We start from the raw sequence: 15,717 nt of genomic DNA on the forward strand, positions 1-15,717 counted from the left end.
TAGGTGGGAAAATAATTATATAAGGATGAAGTTTGATAGCATAAGATACGGGTGTCTCTTAAAAACATAAAAGAAGGCAGGGAAATAGTGCAAGTGTAGAAGGAAGAAAAAGAGGAAGTCATTTAGTGGTTCTTTAAACTATATACATAAACGTATATGATTTTTAATTTAGTTGAACCGTAGGATCCTGTTCTCTGACAGCTCTTTTTCACTTTTTTCTGTCATATCCAGATAAGTAATCAATACCTAGGTTTTCACATCAGTAAAATGATTTGCTTAATCATGGTGTGTTATTTAAACTATAATTGATATGGATTCCTCAATCACAAAGTTACAGGCTTTACAAGTTGTTTTATTATGGCTCAGCATATAATACACACACACACACACACACACACACACACACACTATCACTGGATTCACACATCATGTTAAGACATGCTTTGTTTACCCATTATTTATTTATAAATTGCAACTGCCTAGATTAATGTAAATGCAAATCAATAATTTATGGTTTAATATAATAGTTAGATTCACACAATATGCTGTCCAAATCAATTGAATTTGACTATGCTTATTTGATTGTATGAATGAATCAGTGTCTACATAAGTAAGATTAACAAACTGGAATTTAATCCAAGAGTTACTTGGGGATAACTCCACTGAAGGATTTGTATTTGCATTAAATTATATTCTCACTTAATTTATTGGTTCACACCTATCCTTAATTCTGTGTTTCTTTTTGATATTTGAAACAGAGATAGTAAATAAAAATGCTTCACCAACATTTTGTTGGTATAATAATAGTAACTTTCAGAAAAATCACACTAAAAATATTAATGTCCTAATGATATCCAGACTAAGTTGCAGAATCATGGTCTACAGTTGGCTGTCTCTACAAAATATTTGATTTAAATATTGTTCCCCCACCCACCCAAAAATGGAAGTGGGATCCTTAAAAGCATTATACTACAATTCTGTTCCATTTTTTAAACAAATCTACTGCCTATTTCAGGCCTAATCAAAGGTGGAGTTCTAATGCCAGAAGTGACTTCCAAAACCATTTCCCTGTTTCATTTTGTATATTCTGATAAGCATCTGGTCTCTTGTTGTATCTCTTCCTATAGCCATGATGGAGAACCTATGGCACGCGTGCCACAGGTAGCATATAGAGCCCTCTCTGTGGGCACACCAGCTGTCGACCCAGCCCAGTTGCACCACACATGCATGCACTCCTTCTGCCAGCCTTCTGTCTTTGGGTCTCTGCCGTGCATGCGTGGGGAGCAGGTTATGCGCATGTGCATACACAGGAGTGCATACGCAGAGGCCGCTTGCATTGCAATTGCGTGTTCCCCTTACCCACGTGGGCCTAGAAAGCCGCCTCACAAGCCTGGAAGCTAAAAATAGAAGATGCCACCAGGGCGCATCCACAGGGGGATGGGGCACATGCATGGGGGGAACTCACATTGCATTTTTGGATTTCTCGCAGGCTTTGGGGACTCTACAATGGTTAGCCATCACTGTCCTACAGTCAATGTGGTTGAAGTTGCAGCTCAGCAATATCTGCCACATCAAGATTCCTCGTCCTTTATTAAGGCTCAAATTGACTAGTAGGTATGGTAGAATTACATCTTCTGGCTGAGAGGGAACAAGATTAAAATAATTATCTAGACAATGTAGTTATAATATTGGCTTCCTCTGAGTCCTTCTAAAAATGGAAAAGCACCTCAAAGTAAGGGAGCAGAGGTGTGCTTGGAACCATAATTATTATATTTTGACCCTGGAGATGTGACCACATGATTGAAAAGTATATTCTGTTTTTTATTTGAGGTATCATTGCTGAACATTTTGTTATTCTGATTTTCTCTTGATTTGTTTGCTGGGTTTTGACTGTTTTTAATTAAGAATGTTAGTTTAGTACTGTAAAGAGAAGCTGGTTCATAGAGAGACTTAAAGTTCCAAAATGATATTTCAGAAAATATCCCTTGAAGATTTGAATTGAATGATTTTCATTAAAGAGATAGATGATGGTGGGAGACAGGAGAGAGAGAAACCTTTGGCTTCCATTTCAGGTGTTAATGTAATTGCCCCAAGTTACCATTCCCACCACCTGCCATTCCATATCACCAGTGGTCAGAGATGATAGGAATTGTTGTCCAATAACATCTTATTGTCCAAGGTTCAGAAAGGCTGTCTTAAAAACTGCAAGAATCTGCTAAGAATAGATGTTTAACCATGCCAAAAAATGAGGAGGGAGGGATTAGACATTGAATTCATTCTTTTTTAATGCCAAAGTATGGTGAGCATAATAGTTCCAAAGTGAATGTAGAAGTCTAAACTGCAGAACTCCATATGCACATAATAGCTTTGGCTCACAGACTGTGTGTGTTTTTCTGGTCATGTATTCCTGGTCTCACATTATACAATGCATTATTTTAATAGCAAATTGACAGTATTGCAAAGTGTGAAGATGGGTGTTAGATGTTTGATTGTTTTTATTTGCACAAGAGCCAATTGGATACTTGAGAACAATTTCTGAATAATGTGCAGTTGGTGTTTTGTCTAAGTTGCACAGCATCTTCTTTGGAAGAAGATCATTCTCCCCAAACCATCAGATTTTACAGATGCTTATGCTCTTCCTGTCTATTTGGATGGCATTCTTCTCCTTTCCAATTTCCTGAAAGTAAGAAAGTTGCATCGGGTTTGATCCAATGTGTTTGGTTTTGACCCAACAGGATGGATATTATATTACATGCTGAGAGACTTCCCAGTGATCTAACAGGCTTTCTCTGCTCCAAAATGTACTGAAGCCATTTGTAATAATCATGACTAAGGTCCATCCATCCAATTCTGTTGCTACTATCTTCCTTTCCTTTCATTACACTTTTCTGTGCAAAGTTTTTAAAGATTTAGAACAGCCAAAATAAAACTGAAACAGCGCTATGTATTGTTGTTGTTGTGCAGTGCTTGATTTCTTCTGATTCTTCATGACTTTATGAAAATCATTTCACAAGGATTGACTGCCAATAACTGCTCCTTCGGATTTTTGTAAGCTCATCGTGTCACCACTGGCAGTATCTACAGTATCTTATTTTTCAGCTGCTTTTCCAATTATCTTTATTTTTTCCCAAACTATTCAGGTCTTTCCAATGACATGTTATCATCATCCCTGCCTTCCTCTATTTTGGTTTGATTGAAATTACGAAAAAACTGGCTGATTCCAGGCTCCTTTTCCATGTTTTCTCTCATTAGGGATTCAGCTGGTTTGGACCGGTTCTGGCAAAGTGGTAGCTCCGATGGTCAGCTGACAGAGAACCGGTTCGCTCTGACAGTCAAGTAGGCCCGCCTGACAGTCAGGTAGGCCCGCCTGCCTACCCTTGCGCTGTACTGACCTATATTTCCTTTGTTTGAAGCCCAGCTGATAGGCATGGCAGAGCAGATTGCCGCACCTCATTTGTTTTACTCACTGGGGGCTGCAGTAGAAGGTACGTTTTTGAGCTCTTTTCAAAGCCACTGCGCTCAGCGAACCAGTTGTCACACTGGTTGAATACCACCACTGCTCATTAGATGTTGTGCCAAGAATCAACAAACCACTCTCCTTTGTTTCATCTTTGATTTATTTCTTGCAGTTCTTCTAGCTTGAGTGCTATGGTAGCTTTGCCCCATTGTGCAAAATATAATTAGATGCCAGTTACAGTCTGCCATTGTCATTCAGAATTCATGCATCCAATACCTTTGTTGTGAAATATTTGGGAATATTCCCTGCCATCACAAAACTTCCCTCTGCAAAGGAAATATATACAATTCCATAGCATTTGTACCAGTGGTGGGTTGCAGGTGGTACGCCCCGGTATGGGTGTACTGGAGCCTATCCGGAGCACTGGGTACCGTTCCGGTACCCAGTGCTCCGGAGGGCCCACCCGCCTGCCCAGACTCCTTACCTGTCCTTTAAAGTCTTTGGTGCTTCTGCGCACACGCATGGCTCATACAGCGCCTGCGCGATGCTCCGCCAAGCAGCTGGAACTCAACACTGATCTGTACCATTTTGCTTTGAAGCCAGGATGTGCCATAACTGTATAAAGCCAGTCACCGTATTCCTTCTATTTATTTAACTTAAAGAAATCTCAACTCTAGCACAGCTGCAAAAGTAATCAGTGGGTCTGAGCCTGCTCCTTAGCAAGAAAATATTTTGGTAGCTTTAAGGTGAGCACTATTTAAGATATAAATATTTTCATGTTATTTTAACACTGTGCCATTGCCTCCAGAATGATTTCAGTGTGCTCTTGCCACGGCTGACAAGTGTGAGTTTTAATTTATCTGCTAATTAGCCCAAAGCAGGGGCAGCGTGAAATGCAAGTGATGCTTTAATTTGGTGCTGTGTTACTCTGTGTTTGTGCAAGCATTCTCTTTTCTCACTACTAATGGATTCCTGGCATCAAGGAGGTGTATGCAGACTAAATATATGTGATGCCAAATTCTTTGTAACTCTCTCTCAACTTTTTATAAAAGTAAAAACAGCTGTTGCAGTCTTCAAAAGGGAAAGGGGAGTCACTTTTCCATGCTGCCCATGCATGACTCTTTAAAACCAGCATCCCAAGGTGCTATTCAATTAGCCTTTCTTCTACCCATGACTGATGGCACTGACCAATGTTTTTTGTTTTGGGTGGGGAAGGGGAAAAATCAAGGAAAAGTCATATGAAATATTTATACTTCTGTAAATTTGTAATCTCTTTTCTTAGCTCTGATTTACGGGACTGGAGGCTAAATCATATAAAGAACAGTTGCAGGAACTGGGTATGTCTAGTTTAATGAAAAGAAGGACTAGGAGTGACATGATAGCAGTGTTCCAATATCTCAAGGGTTGCCCCAAAGAAGAGGGAGTCAGGCTACTCTCCAAAGCACCTGAGGGTAAGACAAGAAGCAATAGATGGAAACTAATCAAGGAGAGAAGCAACCTAGAACTAAGGAGAAATTTCCTGACAGTTAGAACAAAGCTGTGAATGCTCCAACACTGGAAGTTTTTAAGAAGAGATTGGACAACCATTTGTCTGAAAAGGTATAGGGTTTCCTGCCTAAGCAGGGGGTTGGACTAGAGGACCTTCAAGGTCCCTTGCAACTCTGTTTATTCTATTCTATTCTATTCCAATCCATTCCATTCTTCTTGCCCCTAAATCAAAGGAACTCCAGTGAATATTTTTCCTCCACAAATTTCTGACTATTGTACTCAATGGCACTAGAACCTATTCTAATGCAAATAGCAGTCTTCAGGTAATTTTTATTGAGACCTACCGGTAATAATTTGGGATAGGATTCTCTTTCCCCTAACATGATTTTCCCTATGTTTTTTCTTGCCTAGAAGTTATATTTAGGAAGACACAGATGGACATATTTAAGTGTATTTGCATTTTCCATATCTTTTCCTTTAGCTTCAAGGAGTAGTGAATATACTAGTTGAAGTTCCTAATTCCTTTCTCTAATTCTCCGGAAGAGAAGACAGTTGACCAAGTTTACATTATGCTTCAAATACCTAAAATCTGAATTGCTCAAAAGCAGTTAGAAAAATCACCTATAACTGCCTTTCGTTAATTCAGAAATGTTGAGAATAAGAAACAACGAATGTTTTTTTCTGCCACTGTACCATCGTGAATTGCCTCAAGTCTTGGAAAAACAAAATCATCACTTTACACCAAAGAAAGCAAGTAAATTTTGAAACCCTAGCAGTATGGTATTTTCATGGGGCTGTTGCCAAAAATGAAGGGGAAATTTATAGTATATTACTCTTTCTCATGCTATGAAGGGGAGATACAAAGCTGTCAAAGTAACATTTCCTTAAAGGGCCTTTTAGGCATCTGATACTTAGAAGAGAGGTGTGATGAAGAGTACTTTCCAAAAAGGAAACATTACAAAGCACTGTAAAAGAAAATGCAAGCTAAACGAATTTCAACTGCATCTGAATAGAAAATATACTAACTGACCTCTCCAATATTGCTGATATCATGGGATCACAGTGCTTTATAATGGCTTTTAAATTGGAGCACAGTCTTGTGGGGAATTATTGGTTGCATCAGCAAGTAGGATTAGACTAAAATGACTTATACAACATTAGAGTCCTTTTTGAAAGTTAGGATGTACCTAAGGTAAAAGTAATCCAGTGATGGATTCTATAAAGTAGAAGTTTCAGGAGTTCTACATCACTGCAAATCTATAAGGGGAACCATGGATAATCATCTTCTAGGGACGCATTCCTTCCAACTGTATGGTTCTAGTTTATAAGCAAAATGTATAATTGAGATTTAGAAGGCCAGTCTCTGATATTCACTATTTAAAAGATTTAGTATCTCTGTGTGGGAAAGATTCATTTAAATCATAGGCATACTAGAATCATGTAGGGCCAGTGGTGGGATCCTACCAGTTTAACAACCAGTTCAGTGATCGTGCATGCACAGTTTTGAGAAAAAGTACCATCCACATTAGTGCTGGGGAAGAAAACAGCTGAGATGCGGCAATCCGCTTTGCCAAGGTGGCGCAGTGGTTAAATGCAGCATTGCAGGCTACTTCAGCTGACTGCAGTTCAGCAGTTCGGTTGTTCAAATCCCACCAGGCTCAAGGTTGACTCAGCCTTCCATCCTTCCGAGGTGGGTAAAATGAGGACCCGGATTGTTGTTGGGGGCAATATGCTGACTCTGTAAACCGCTTAGAGAGGGCTGAAAGCCCTATGAAGCGGTATATAAGTCCAACTATTGCTATTGCTATTGCTATTGCATTCAACTCAGCTGAGAAGATATAGATGAGTTAAATGCAGAGGCAGGAAGGTGGACCCACTTCATCGTCCGAGTGAACCGGTTCACTCCCAGCAGATGGTTGGAGCTACCAGTTCGCCCAAACCAGTAGAATCAGTGGTGGGATTCAGCCAGTTCGCACCACTTTGGGAGAAGCAGTTGTTAACTTTCTGTTAACAACTGTTAGCAGTTTGGTGAACTGGTTGTTGGAAGAAATCATTAGGGCTGAGAACCGGTTGTTAAATTATTTGAATCCTACCACTGGGTAGAATCCCACCCCTGCCTAGGGTACTACTAGATGCACCTATAACTTCATTTTGAAGATGCTTCACTACTGACCCTGTAGGTGTGTCTTACCATCAGCAAAAAGTGGCAACTGAGAGGGACTTTGATATGTTCTACAACAAACTGTTAGAGCACCATCATTTATATCCTTGTTAATGAAGCAGAATAGAAACTGGTTGTGGGAACAGAGCAAAATGATCTTAGCATAGTTTGAACTAGTATACAGACTAGAGCATAGCATGTTGAACCACCTGTCTGGATATCTCCTAGATCTTTACAAAACAATTTTCCTCTCTCATGGCTGTTTAATCTTCGTAAATGTCAACGTCCACAAGGCAGTGACCGTTGCATTGTGAAGGCCAAAGGCAGAACGTCACGGATTACAGAGTTGTTTATCCGTGTGTTGTCCTGCCATTGGGTTCTCAGCTCGTTTCACGGTTCCGTCGCCATGGGAACCAACACTCCCCATTTATCCGGGCTTGTGACCGGCTATGGTTTTCCATAGGCTGGGTTTTTTAACATAGGAACTCCAACAATACATGCGCTCTACATGGGGCAGCCCTTGAAGAGTATTCGGAGACTCCAACTCGTCCAGAATGCAGCCGCGCGAGCGTTACACCTATCCTCCGCGAGCTGCACTGGTTACCGATCAGTCTCCGGATACGCTTTAAGGTGCTAGTCGTAACTTATAAAGCCCTTCATGGTATTGGATCTGGGTACTTGAGAGACCGCCTGCTGCCAAATACCTCCCACAGACCCATTAGATCGCACAGGGTTGGCTTCCTCCAGGTTCCATCTACTAGCCAATGCCATCTGGCTACTACCCGGGGGAGGGCCTTCTCTGTGGCAGCTCCGGCCCTCTGGAATGAACTCCCTGCAGGGATTCGGACCCTCACCTCTCTCCAGGCCTTCCGAAAAGCCGTCAAAACCTGGCTTTGCCGGCAGGCCTGGGGGTGATGAGTTCCCTCCCCTCTCGACTTGTATGATTGTGTGACTTGCTTATTTTAATTATTTGTATTCGTTTTATGTTCCCCTTTTTCCCCTTTTGAATTGTTCGCCGCCCTGAGTCCTCCCGGAGAAGGGCGGCATATAAATAACAAACTTCATTCAATTCATTTAATATTACTAAATCAATACTCAACCAAACCTGCGATCATTAAAGTTTTAAAATAAACTGCCTTGTTTTTAATTATATATAAAAAAATCTGGACGGAATCATTATAAATAAATAACATTGATAAAATATTAATCTTCAGTATATCTATCTCAACTTTCTTCTATTAGTAGGTATGATGATAGAAACATCAAGCAAGACAATAGTTACCTCTACATCTTTTAGAGATGATTTGATGGTATTTGGCTTCTGCCTGCTACCATCTACTTGGGTGGGACATAATTTAGTAACTGAATCTGAAAAAATGACAGAGCCCAGAGTTTTGCAGGTGATAAAACCACAGATGCATCAGAATGGCATGCCATTTTCTCCCCAGGGAAATTTGTGCTATATTAACGCTCTTCATCGGGATGCTAGCCACTCCTGACCCTTCTTGTACATGCTGAAATTGCATTTTTGTAAATAAATGGATATTTTAAACAGCGCAATAGCCCAGATTCAACCACTGTGATGGAAAATCCCATAAAAACAAGAGTTGAGCCTGTTATGATTTAATTGCAACCAAGGCGCAAATGACATAGTATATTAAACCCATAATATGGATACAATGAAGTACGCAGTAAAGGAAGGAAAGCAGATTTTTTTCTCAGCCACCATCCCATTGAAAACTTTATTGCAAAATGTGGGTGATTTTTTTTTCTTTTCTTTTTCTTTTAGTAAAAACCAAATTTGGTGTCTTGGTGGAAGGAGACTCATCTGCTTCACTTGATCACTGTCTGGATTACTTTTTTGTTTAGTTTTGAATAAAGCGAATGTGAATTTGTGAAAATATGTAGCTTAATCCAATATAATTCACAGTTTTTGAATAGTCCAAAAGAATTACAAAGGAACCTTACCTCCAAACACATGGGTATTAACAACTGTTTTCTCTTTTATTTTGCCAATAAGTCCAATTTATTGAATTTCAGACTTTTTTGGGGGAAGAAATTTCATTACAGTTTGTATCTGCTTTCTAAATATTTGTGACTGATTCTCTGAACACAGGTATTTTTTACAGTTTGCCTAATATACACCTTTACTTTGCCTGATGTAATTACCTTTTGAAATAATTTAAGAAATAGGGTAATTGATTCCCCCCCACCCCCATACATTATTAACAAACTGCCCTGTAACATTCAGAAAACTGTAGATTATGGAGCCGTAACTAAGTTTTGGTTCATATATAGGTTTGAAAATGCGAAATTCAAATGCAAATTGAATACTCCCCGCTAGTAACCGCTATCATTTGGAAGTATTCATCTTTGGCTCAGATCAAGGGAATGTTCATAACACAGCAACCTACTTCTCAGATTACAGCCCTTATTCAGGTTGTGTTTAGAAAAAAACCCTGTGTTACATATGCACACAGCTAGTGAGTTGCTTTTTGTTGTTGTTGTTGTTGTTGTTGTTGCTCCCTCTTGGTTGCCCTGGCAACTTCAAGGGTAAAAAGAGCATACTAACATACTGAAAACACAGTGTGTGCTTCCGTACAATGCATGCAGTGTGTGTCCAGCACGAAACTTTTTTTTCTGCTTTGTAAAGAGTATTTTCTAGATCTGGTAGCATTGTTTCCGAGGAGGAGGAGGTGAGCCAAGTGAGCCTGTCGTGACAAACATTTAATAGTCTGGTAGCCTCTTTTCCCGACTAACAATAAGAAACTGAAGGTTACGCCTTTTTAAAGCTCATTTCATTTAATAAGTCAGGAAGAGGGTTTACCAGACTCCGTTCATGCTTTGTTCAAGTTCCCTTTCTTGGAAAAGGGGGAGGGGAGGGGAAGAGAAGGGAGGCAGGCAGGCAGCATCGGCTGAAGTGCTGGCAAGGCTATAAAAGCAGCGGTTTATAGCTACGTTTGGAAGGAGCCCATATGTGAAAGGAAATCTTGGAGCCCATTAGCTGCGCTGTGTGCAGGAAGGGGTGCATTTCCATATTGTTTTTATGGTGGCAGCTCAGCAGGTATCCTACAGTTGTATGGCACTGCTGTTGGGAAAACTCTGAACCACAGTAAATATTCTTGAATGGGCGCAGGGAATCTCACCAGATGTAGCTCATGGGGTTATTCCCATCTGCTAGAATTCAGATAACAATAATAAAAGACTGGTTTATCGGGGGGGGGAGGTGTTATCGAGGCAGTTAATAAAATCCGATAACAGGCATTTTGTTTGGCTGTATTTTCTCATTAATCTCAATCCAAGGGATAGTCAAATCCAGCAGAAAGTCAAATCCAGCAGAAAGAACGTACACAAAATAGCATTCTCTGTGAAATTTTGCATATCTTTCTTTTAACCTTCATTTGGATAAGCCTTGGCTTGATGCTAATGAGAGCATTGGGCTCATGCAAATTCCTGGGTTTTTCAAACTATTATCGAGATAACGTCCAGTCTAAACTCAATTGCACATGCAAGATTTGGAAGGACTGGGGAGCATTAGGGGGGGGTATTAAAGTCAAACTAAGTGTGACAGTAATACACAAACGGCTGTCCTTGTCCCTTTGAGGATATCTATGGAATTAATAAAATCACACTGTTTTGCATTTCTCCGGCACTCACTACATTACTAAGTACAAGAGGTGTGCAAAAAAATCAGTCTGTTCCAACTGCAATTAGGTTGGCTACTTATGTATTACTAAAAAAAACCCAAGAAGGATGAAATTCCCCATCCAAACAACAGACAAAACAAAATATAAATTTGCATATGTACCTAATTTATGTCCCTTTGTACATATACAGTCTTAACCACTCTCATGTAAATAGGTATTTTTAAAACTTGACCACTTTAAGAGGTGTGGACTTCAGTTCCCAGAATTCCCCAGGTAACACGCTGGCTGGGAAATTTTGGGAGTTGAAATCCACACATCTTAAAATGGCCAAGTTTTAAAAACAATGTTGTAATTAAATATGCATTGCTATAATGGAAAAAGAAGTGTCAGAGTAGCTTTCATCTTGCTTTAATCTACTATACAGGAGCTACCTGTGGATGGAGAATTCAAAAATCCTGATTTCTCTTCCTTTCTTTTTAAACTAGACTTAGACTGTTTCATTATTCCAAGAGACACAGACACACAATTGTGTTGCAGTGAAAGACATATCTGACATTCCAATGATTTGGTAGATTTGCATCCATCCTCCCACTCAAACAAGCATAGCCAGAATCAAAACTAAATTACAGTTAATTATAAACTAAATTTGATTAAAATACTTAATGAGAGTTAATATAATTACCCTCCCCCCCATAGATTCTTCTTGGTTGCACTTTATAATTACAGTTCCATGGTAATTTTTACAAGAATTCGAGGTGACTGCAAGCAAAGATTTCAGAGACATCTGTGGGGGTCTTGCAGTATTCACCCTAGCAGTAAAGGATGCCTTCAGATAGACTACTTTCCTCTGAGTAGGACAAAAGGTAGTAGAATATAATAGAATAGAATAGAACAGAACAGAATAGAATAGAATAGAATAGAATAGAATATGGAATGGAATAGGAATAGAAAAGAATAGTGCTCGCTTTGGCAGCACATATACTAAAATTGGAACAATACAGAGAAGATTAGCATGGCCCCTGCGCAAGGATGACACGCAAATTCGTGAAGCGTTCCATATTTTTTCCTCAGTTATTTTTACTAGGTATATGTACTGATTTTACAATGGTAGAGAATAACTTGATTCTGCACCTAATAACGGCAGCAAGACTGTTGGTGGCGCAATACTGGAAGAAGGAAGACTTGCCTACAATCCAAGAATGGACATTGAAAGTCACAAACTTAGCCGAGATGGCTAAAATATCGGCATATCTTAAAGAGCACTCAAATGAGAGATATAAACGGGATTGGAAAAAATGGATTGACTATATACAAAATAAATACGGGACCAAGAAACTCCAGTTAGCCTATGCTTAAGATCAGAAATGATTTAAATTGTTTAAAGTTAGTTCAGCAAGAAGAAGCTAAGGTCAATGTAGAATGTCATTAATTTCTTTATTTCTTTTTTCTCAATAGATTTTAGACTGTGTTTGTTAAAAATCCATACCGTGTACGGGTTCTGGGAAGTCGGGGGGGGGGGAAGGAGGAGGGGGTTAGGGGGTGGAGGGAGGGAGGGGCATACAAAAAAATTGTACTTCGATGTTTTAATGATTGACGAATGATGAAATATTTGTGTTTTTAAAAAAATAAAACCTTTCAAAAGGAATAGAAAAGAATAGAATATAGAATGGAATAGGAATAGAAAAGAATAGAATAGAATATAGACTATAGAATGGAATAGGAATAAGAATAGAATACAATGCAATGGAATGGAATGGAATAGGAATAGGAATAGAATAGAATAGAATATGGAATAGGAATAGGAATAGGAATAGGAATAGGAATAGGAATAGGAATAGGAATAGGAATAGGAATAGGAATAGAATAGAATAGAATAGAATAGAATAGAATATAGAATGGAGTAGGAATGAATAGAATAGAATAGAATAGAGACTATAGAATGGAATAGGAATAAGAATAGAATGGAATAGGAATGGGAATAAGAATAGAATAGAATAGAATAGAATATGGAATGGAATAGGAATAGAAAAGAAAAGAATAGAATATAGAATGGAATAGGAATAGAATAGAATAGAATAGAGACTGTAGAATGAAATAGGAATAAGAATAGGATAGAATGGAATGAAATAGGATAGGAATAGGAATAGAAAAGAATAGAATAGAATATAGAATATAGAATGAAATAGGAATGAATAGGATAGAATAGAATAGAATATAGAATGGAATAGGAATAAGAATGGAATAGGAATAGGGATAGAATATAGAATATAGAATATAGAATATAGAATATAGAATATAGAATATAGAATATAGAATATAGAATATAGAATATAGAATATAGAATATAGAATATAGAATATAGAATATAGAATATAGAATATAGAATATAGAATATAGAATATAGAATATAGAATATAGAATATAGAATAATATAGAATGGAATAGGGATAGAATATAGAATATAGAATATACAATATAGAATGGAATAGGAATAGGAATAGGAAAAGGAACAAAACAGCATAGCATAGCATAGCATAGCATAGCATAGCATAGCATAGCATAGCATAGCATAGCATAGCATAGCATAGCATAGCATAGCATTGCTTTATTGTAGCTCAGTGTTGAAACAAGGAGTCCTTGGTAATCTCTGAGCTTGGTTGCTTTCTTGCAGATGTTTCATTACCCACTACACTGATGGTTGTTACCTAGTTTGGTTAATGAAATGTCTGCAAGAAAACAATCACGCTCAGAAAGCACCAAGGCCCCCTGAACCCTGCAATTATTCTGAGCAATACATCCTTCCAGGTGGAAAAATACAGTATTTCTCTTTCCAGTTTATATGTACTTTGGTAAATGGGGCTTTCTTTCTCCTTTTCTTTCTTTCATTCTTTCTCTCTTTCCTTTCCTTTCCTTTTTTTTTCTTTTAAAAAGGATTTGTGAGATCTTTCAAGTTTCAAGAGTGCAAAAATTGATTGCTATATTACAGAATGCATCCTACTTCTTCTGGCCTCTCTAGTTTCCTCTCTAATTAACTTACCATACTGAGTTTGCAAATAAAGGAGGTACTTTGTAATGTATTCCACGTGCATTTACAATGTGAAATGCCAGAAGAGCAAAAGCATATGCGGTGCATAGCTTGGCTTTTTCTCGTTCCTATAACGATAAAGACATTTTCACTTCCAGGCATATATGAGTAATGGTCGAGTACATCTGGAAGACACCAGATTTGGGAAGTTTAGTATAAAAATGCATAAGTACAATAAGGATTCCGTTGAAAACTGTTCTCTCGGGTAAACTAACGAATCCTTATGATGCAGCATCAGAAAAAATGTAGTGAAACTTGTATACATTAAAATCATAGTATCGTAAGTTGGAGTGGGCCATATAATTCACCCTATCAGATTAAAACATCCATCTTTTTTCATAGGACATAGTTTTTTCTGGTCCTTAATCATTCTCATTTTTGTCATCAGAACCTCTTCCAGTTATTTTGAATTCTTCTAGTCAAGTCAAGTAGGTTTTATTGTCATTTCAATAATATACAGTACAGTACACAGTGAGACGAAACAACGTTTCCCCAGGACCAAGGTGCTACCTCAGACAGCATAGATAAAAAGAAAAAGAGCAGAACACAGAACTACATATAGCTCTAAATCTAAGAACTTAGAGAGAGTTGAGGAGTTTGATGGCTTGTGGAAAGAAATTGTTACACAGTCTGTTTGTGCAGGCCCAAATGCTTCTGTACCTTTTCCAGATGGCAGGAGAGTAAAGAGTGTGTATGAGGGGTGTGTGTGGTCAGCCACAATGTTTCTGCAGTGTGTGGTGTATATGTCAGCGTGTGGTATATATGTCCATGACAGAAGGAAGAACAACCCCGATGATCTTCTCTGCCGTCCTCACTATTCTCTGTAGGGTCTTGCGATCCGAAACGATGCAATTCCCAAACCAGGTGGCGATGCAGCTGCTCAGGGTGCTCTCAATGGTCCCTCTGTAGAAGGTTGTGAGGATGTGAGGATGTGTGGTGGAAGCTGTGCCTTCCTCAGTTTCCTCAGAAAGTAAAGACGCTAAAAGCACGGTGCCCACAACTGGGCATATTTCTTGAGGCAAGCTCTGATCAAACCAAACTCTACATCAGGTATAGAGCCCAGGTACAAATTATATCAGTTCCCTTCCCCATATACATCGTAGTGTGCTAAAGAGGCCACATTCATCATACGTACTATAGGTGGAATTGGAGAAGTGGCACCAAGAGAAACATTCTCAGCTGGTTCTCTTCCATTATCCTTTCTCTCTGCACTTCCCCTGTCACCTTTGGATCGGCAAGAAAAGCAGGGAAATGACTCTCCCAGTGTCAAAGTAAATGTACCCCACCCCAGCAAATCAGCAGCTGGTATACCTGTATGAGTGCGCCTGCAATTGCCTCTGTAGGTTTGTAGGAGCAGGGCCCCTAACTAAGCACAGAACTGTTCATACATTGACTTCTCAATACGTCTTGTGCCAAGCAGGAAAAATATTACTTCTGAAACAGAGCAAGGAAAGAAGGGGGGGAATTTATTTTGTAAGGGGCTGCAGCAGAGGTAGTATTCTACTGGTTCGGAATGTTTTACCTGAACCTGTAGCAGAAATCATGGGTGGCCCGGCCCAGCTGCCCCGGCTATATGGCATCCCATTTAGGCCCTTTTTCCACCAAAAGCGCATGCACAGAAGGCTGTGCGCATGCATGGAGGTGGCCCATGAACTCCAGTGATGGGTTATGACCGATACACCCCAGTATAGGCGGACCGGTGCCTGCCAGGAGCACCAGGTACCATTCCGGTATGGTGCCCCAGAGGGCCCATCCGCTCACACTCTTTACTGGTATTTGAGGTTTTGGGGGCTTCCACGCACATGCACGGAGCGTACAGCGCCTGTACGATGCTCCACCGAGCAGCTGAAGCATCACAGAGGCATCACGGAGCATCATG

At 39.3% G+C, this 15,717-nt stretch overlaps 1 non-coding gene across 1 annotated transcript; it reads left to right on the forward strand.

Moving 5' to 3' along the window:
• The first annotated feature begins 11,710 nt into the window (after positions 1-11,710).
• LOC148043799 (U6 spliceosomal RNA) lies at positions 11,711-11,817 on the forward strand. The gene has a single exon (XR_015697946.1). It is a non-coding gene; the product is annotated as a U6 spliceosomal RNA (small nuclear RNA).
• Positions 11,818-15,717: the final 3,900 nt, after the last annotated feature.

Source organism: Thamnophis sirtalis, unplaced genomic scaffold (genome assembly GCF_051295495.1).
Source record: "Thamnophis sirtalis isolate CommonGarterSnake01/CBP01778 unplaced genomic scaffold, rThaSir2_p1.2 scaffold_10, whole genome shotgun sequence".
Classification (NCBI taxonomy): domain Eukaryota; kingdom Metazoa; phylum Chordata; class Lepidosauria; order Squamata; family Natricidae; genus Thamnophis; species Thamnophis sirtalis.